The following is a 7500-nucleotide window of genomic DNA, read 5'->3' as shown; positions in this document are numbered from 1 at the left end:
ATGCATCGGTATCTTAAATCGAGCCGAAAAGTCGGCTCACGTCATGCATCGGCGTCTTTTTTTTGTGCCACCGATGCATGACGTGAACGACCCTAGGGCGCGATTTAAAGCCATACCGATGCATGACGTGAACGACTTTTCGGCTCGATTTAAGATACCGATGCATGACGTGAACGACTTTACGGCGCGATTTAAGATACCGATGCATGACGTGAACGACTTTACGGCGCGATTTAAGATACCGATGCATGACGTGAACGACTTTACGGCGCGATTTAAAGCTATACCGATGCATGACGTAAACAAGATCACACCGATGCAGCACGTTAACATTAAAGCCCGCCTAATCCGATCGATGGAGGCCGTCTCGAGTGTCCAACTTGCTCACAAGAGCCGAGAAACAAACCGATGCATCACGTAGACAAGATCGTACCGAATGTTAACACAATCCAGAAGGAAATAATCTTAGATGAATATCGATTCTGATTATTGATTTTTCTTTCGCGATATTGATAGAAGACATCTGAATGAATTTCGAATTAATTCCGAAATCAAAAAAATATTTTCAATAAATTTTTTTTTCTAGAGTACCTCGGTCTTTTCTATTTTTTTCCAAGTTTCGTACGTCAATCAACATACATCCCAGAAAAAATCATCTCTCTAACTATCCTGGTTCAAAAGTTGTATCGGAACATTTCACGTCGAAAAAGAACATAGGCGAAAAAGGACGTGAACATTATTCCTTATAAAAACCAAACCCGACCATGGATTTTGATTCTGATTGTTGATTATCGCTATTAGAACACATTAGGAGGCAACCAAATCAAATTTGAGAAAATTCCACGATCAGAAAATTTTTTTCGAAAAAAAAAAAAAAATTCGAGGACACCTCGGTCATGGCAAGTTATTTTCCACAATCCATTCCCCAATCGACGTACATCACAGAAAAAATCATCTCTCTAACTATCCTGGTTCAAAAGTTGTATCGGAACATTTTCACGTCGAAAATATATCTCTAAGTCCAGACCGATGCACCACGTAATCTCGGGCAGACCGATGCACAACGTAAATGACGATCGGGACCGGGGCGATCGGTCGTATCTGACACCGCCGGCTCGGTTCTAACATCGTCAATGAGTCGGGGTTGAAAAAAAGGACGTGAACATTTTTCCTTATAAAAATCAAACCCGATCATGGATTTTGATTCTGATTGTTGATTATCGCTATTAGAACATATAAGGAGGCAACCAAATCAAATTTGAGAAAATTCCACGATCAGAAAATTTTTTTCGAAAAAAAAAAAAAATCGTAATCACCTCGGTCATGGCGAGTTATTTTCCGTATTTCATTCCACAATCAACGTACAACATAGAAGAAATCATCTCTCTAACTATCCTGGTTCAAAAGTTGTATCGGAACATTTCACGTCGTAATATCTCGCCAAGTCCAGACCTCGGCGATAGGTAGTATCTGACACCGTCCGCTCGGGACTGACATCGACTTGGACTCGGGCTGATGATGGGGAGGCGTTTAAGGACGTGAACATTTTTCCTTATAAAAATTAAAGTCGACAATGAATATTGATTCTGATTACTGATTTACGCTTTAAAAACACATTAGAAGGCAACCAAATCGAATTTGAGGAAATTCCACGATCAGAAAATTTTTTTCGAAAAAAAAAAAAATCCGAAAAATATTTTTCGATTCCTATTACTGATTTACTCTTTTAGAACACATTAGGAGGCAACCAAATCAAATTTGAGAAAATTCCACAATCAGAAAATTTTTTTCGAAAAAAAAAAAAATTCGAGGACACCTCGGTCATGGCAAGTTATTTTCCACAATCCATTCCCCAATCGACGTACATCACAGAAAAAATCATCTCTCTAACTATCCTGGTTCAAAAGTTGTATCGGAACATTTTCACGTCGAAAATATATCTCTAAGTCCAGACCGATGCACAACGTAAACTAGGGCTGAACCGATGCACCACGTAATATCGGGCAGACCGATGCAGAACGTAAACTCGATCATACCGATGCTTCACGTAATCTCGATCTTACCGATGCACCACGTAAACAAGGGCAGACCGATGCAGAACGTAAAGTAGATCTTACCGATGCACCCCGTAATCTCGATCTTACCGATGCACCACGTAATCTCCATCTTACCGATGCACCACGTGAACTGGATCTTACCGATGCAGAACGTGAATTGGATCTTACCGATGCACCACGTAAACTCGATCATACCGATGCACCACGTAATCTCGGGCAGACCGATGCACAACGTGAATGACGATCGGGACCGGGGCGATCGGTCGTATCTGACACCGCCGGCTCGGTTCTAACATCGTCAATGAGTCGGGGTTGAAAAAAAGGACGTGAACATTTTTCCTTATAAAAATCAAACCCGATCATGGATTTTGATTCTGATTGTTGATTATCGCTATTAGAACATATAAGGAGGCAACCAAATCAAATTTGAGAAAATTCCACGATCAGAAAATTTTTTTCGAAAAAAAAAAAAAAATCGTAATCACCTCGGTCATGGCGAGTTATTTTCCGTATTTCATTCCACAATCAACGTACAACATAGAAGAAATCATCTCTCTAACTATCCTGGTTCAAAAGTTGTATCGGAACATTTCACGTCGTAATATCTCGCCAAGTCCAGACCTCGGCGATAGGTAGTATCTGACACCGTCCGCTCGGGACTGACATCGACTTGGACTCGGGCTGATGATGGGGAGGCGTTTAAGGACGTGAACATTTTTCCTTATAAAAATTAAAGTCGACAATGAATATTGATTCTGATTACTGATTTACGCTTTAAAAACACATTAGAAGGCAACCAAATCGAATTTGAGGAAATTCCACGATCAGAAAATTTTTTTCGAAAAAAAAAAAAATCCGAAAAATATTTTTCGATTCCTATTACTGATTTACTCTTTTAGAACACATTAGGAGGCAACCAAATCAAATTTGAGAAAATTCCACAATCAGAAAATTTTTTTCGAAAAAAAAAAAAATTCGAGGACACCTCGGTCATGGCAAGTTATTTTCCACAATCCATTCCCCAATCGACGTACATCACAGAAAAAATCATCTCTCTAACTATCCTGGTTCAAAAGTTGTATCGGAACATTTTCACGTCGAAAATATATCTCTAAGTCCAGACCGATGCACAACGTAAACTAGGGCTGAACCGATGCACCACGTAATATCGGGCAGACCGATGCAGAACGTAAACTCGATCATACCGATGCTTCACGTAATCTCGATCTTACCGATGCACCACGTAAACAAGGGCAGACCGATGCAGAACGTAAAGTAGATCTTACCGATGCACCACGTAATCTCGATCTTACCGATGCACCACGTAATCTCCATCTTACCGATGCACCACGTGAACTGGATCTTACCGATGCAGAACGTGAATTGGATCTTACCGATGCACCACGTAAACTCGATCTTACCGATGCACCACGTAATCTCAATCTTACCGATGCACCACGTGAACTGGATCTTACCGATGCAGAACGTGAATTGGATCTTACCGATGCACCACGTAAACTCGATCTTACCGATGCACCACGTAATCTCAATCTTACCGATGCACCACGTGAACTGGATCTTACCGATGCAGAACGTGAATTGGATCTTACCGATGCACCACGTAAACTCGATCTTACCGATGCACCACGTAATCTCAATCTCACCGATGCACCACGTGAACTGGATCTTACCGATGCAGAACGTGAATTGGATCTTACCGATGCACCACGTAAACTCGATCTTACCGATGCACCACGTAATCTCGATCTTACCGATGCACCACGTAATCTCAATCTTACCGATGCATCACGTAATCTCGATCTTACCGATGCAGAACGTAAACTCGATCATACCGATGCACCACGTTATCTCGGCAGACCGATGCAGAACGTAAAAAAAAAGCTTACAGCACGCGGTGTTCCCAAGCGGTCACCCATCCAAGTACTAACCGCGCCCGACGCTGCTTGGCTTCAGTGTTCTGACGAGAACTGGCAATTTCAGCGTGGTATGGCCGTAAACAACATATATTGCGATATTTTCTATGATATCTCACTTTTTGGGAGCGGAAAGGACGTGAACGTTTTTCCTCATAAAAAATGAAATAACTTTTGGATATTAATTCTGATTGTTGATTTAAGCTTTAAGAACACATTAGGACATATCTCAATGAAATTTGAGGGATTTCCGAAATCGAAAAATATTTTTCGAAAAAAAAAAAAAATCCCAGAAGACCTCGGTCATCTCAAGTTTATTTCCATATTCTATTACACAATCAACGTACATCACAAAAGGAACCATCTCTCTAACTATCACAGTTAAATTTTTGTATCGGAACATTTCACGTCGGAATATCTCGCTAAGTCCAGACCGGGGAGATCGGTCGCATCTGACACCGTCCGCTCCGGTCTAACATCGTCTTGGAGTCGGGGTAACGATGGAGAGGCGTTTAAGGACGTGAACATTTTTCCTTATAAAAATTAAAGTCGACAATGAATATTGATTCTGATTACTGATTTACTCTTTTAGAACACATTAGAAGGCAACGCAATCAGATTTGAGGAAATTTCAAGATCAGAAAATTTTTTTCGAAAAAAAAAAAAATTCAAGAACACCTGGGTCATGGCAAGTTATTTCCCACAATCCATTCCACAATCAACGTACAACATAGAAGAAATCATCTCTCTAACTATCCTGGTTCAAAAGTTGTATCGGAACATTTCACGTCGAAATACCTCGCCAAGTCCAGACCGGGGCGATAGGTAGTATCTGACACCGTCCGCTCGGGACTGACATCGACTTGGACTCGGGCTAATGATGGGGAGGCGTTTAAGGACGTGAACATTTTTCCTTATAAAAATTAAAGTCGACAATGAATATTGATTCTGATTACTGATTTACGCTTTAAAAACACATTAGAAGGCAACCAAATCAAATTTGAGGAAATTCCAAAATCAGAAAATTTTTTTTCAAAAAAAAAAAAATCCGAAAAATATTTTTCGATTCTGATTACTGATTTACTCTTTTAGAACACATTAGAAGGCAACGAAATCAAATTTGAGTAAAATCCAAAATCAGAAAATATTTTTCGAAAAAAAAAAAAAATTCGAGAACACCTCGGTCATGGCAAGTTATTTTCCACAATCCATTCCCCAATCAACGTACATCCCAGAAAAAATCATCTCTCTAACTATCCTGGTTCAAAAGTTGTATCGGAACATTTTCACGTCGAAAATATATCTCTAAGTCCAGACCGATGCAGAACGTAAACTCGATCATACCGATGCTTCACGTAATCTCGATCTTACCGATGCACAACGTAAACTAGATCACACCGATGCAGAACGTAAACTCGATCTCACCGATGCACCACGTGAACTGGATCTTACCGATGCAGAACGTGAATTGGATCTTACCGATGCACCACGTAAACTCGATCTTACCGATGCACCACGTAATCTCGATCTTACCGATGCACCACGTGAACTGGATCTTACCGATGCAGAACGTGAACTCGATCTTACCGATGCACCACGTAAACTAGGGCTGACCGATGCATCACGTAAACGACGATCGAGAGGCGCGAAAGGACGTGAACGTTTTTCATTATAAAAATTGAAATAAATGATAAATAATGATTCTGATTGTTGATTATCGTTTTTAATATGCATTAGTAGGCAACCAAATGAAATTTGAGGAAATTCCGATAACAGAAAATTTTTTCGAAAAAAAAAAAAATTCATGAAATCCTCGGTCATCGCAAAATATTTACCATATTCTGTTCGATAATCAACGTATATTTAAGAAGGAATCATATCTGTATCTATCTTGGTTCAAATTTTGTATCGGAACATTTTGACCAAAGTCCGAGCTTCGGCCGAAACAGACACCGCTGACCTGGCCTATCGATCGACCGAGAGTCGGGGATAGAGCGTAAGTGTTGTCTGGAGGGGAACCCTGTGCTCTCCTGACATATATAGGGAAGGTGGTCGCGTTGGGCGATGCAGAACGTTTGGATCGGGAATTATATTTTTGGTTCAGCTATTGGAATATGGTTTATTGTTGGTATATATTGGCGAAATAACGTTCTTACTGACTGGGGATATTCATAAAAATGAGTCCGGAGATTTTCAGATCGAAGTCCGAGTGATCCGACTTGGAAGGCGTGTTGGGTGGGTCGAGATGGCTTAGATCGATCAGACGAGGCGGGCTAAGTGTTGACGTCATGCATCGGTCCATTTTCAGATTGAGTCCGAGTAATCCGACTTTGAAAGAGTGTTGGGTGCGTCGAGACTGTTTAGATAGATCGGACGAGGCGGACTAGGTGTTAACGACATGCATCGGTATATTTTCTGATCGGAGTCCGAAGAAATCGGCCCTAGTAGGCGCAGCGGACGGTCGAGACGGCCTCGGTGGGTCGGATCGATCGGGAAAAGTTTGCTAAATCGTGTCTGGAGGGGAACCTTGGGTTCTCCTGACATATATAGGGGATAAGGTTTGGGTGAACGATTCTTCACGTAAAAGTTGAGTAATTTATTTTTCGATAAGCTTTTGGATATTGATGAGAAGTATATGTATATCTTCGATTAAAAGAATTCTTACCGTCTCGATGTATATTATATTAGATATATAAGAAATAGTTAACGTGATGCATCGGCCGATTTCCGGATCGGAGTTCGAGAGATGCGACTTTCGATGCGCGATGGGTGGATCGAGACGGCCTAGATCGATCGGACGAGGCGGACTAGGTGTTAACGACATGCATCGGCGGATTTTCTGATCGGAGTCCGAAGAAATCAGCTCTAGTAGGCGCGGCGAACGGTCGAAACGGCCTCGATCGATCGGACGAGGCGGACTAGGTGTTAACGACATGCATCGGCGGATTTTCTGATCGGAGTCCGAAGAAATCAGCTCTAGTAGGCGCGGCGAACGGTCGAAACGGCCTCGGTGGGTCGGATCGATCGGGAAAAGTTTGCTAAATCGTGTCTGGAGGGGAATCCGGGGTTCTCCTGACATATATAGAAGGGGTGGAGAATGGGTCCTGTCCTAGACTGTTTGGAGTTCTTTTTAGGATGATATTCAGTTGGTAAGTGGTAGACCCGAATCCGACCTCGGCGTTTGGGTACTGGCAAGGTGTGTTGGTTTCGGCTTTCGCATCTTGGGTCGCTTTCGTCAACCTCATGCAGCGAGGTCGCGGTCCGCTTCGTCTCTTTGTAGTCGAATGGCCTTTAAGCGACCAACCTTAAAATCGTGATCCTCTGCCCGTTGCGGGTTATGTTCACAAAAAATTTGCAACCACTCAATTCGTTCCGAGCGACAAATATTGTTGAATCTCGAATCACCGTGTCGTTATATTCACATGTATAGCGAAGGGTCGAGATGGAATGTGTATAAGAAATTAGTTGATAGCCGGGGGTTCGTATTATATATGGACGCCTTGGCGAGG

The 7500-nt window shown here is 41.9% G+C and overlaps 1 non-coding gene across 1 annotated transcript; it reads right to left on the bottom strand.

The window, feature by feature from the left end:
* Positions 1-3957: 3957 nt before the first annotated feature.
* Positions 3958-4076, bottom strand: LOC123688424. The gene has a single exon (XR_006749946.1). It is a non-coding gene; the product is annotated as a 5S ribosomal RNA (ribosomal RNA).
* Positions 4077-7500: the final 3424 nt, after the last annotated feature.

This window comes from Harmonia axyridis, chromosome X (genome assembly GCF_914767665.1).
Source record: "Harmonia axyridis chromosome X, icHarAxyr1.1, whole genome shotgun sequence".
NCBI lineage: Eukaryota > Metazoa > Arthropoda > Insecta > Coleoptera > Coccinellidae > Harmonia > Harmonia axyridis.
The sequence above is the reverse complement of the archived record's forward strand: the minus strand, read 5'-3'. Positions and strand labels throughout refer to the sequence as shown.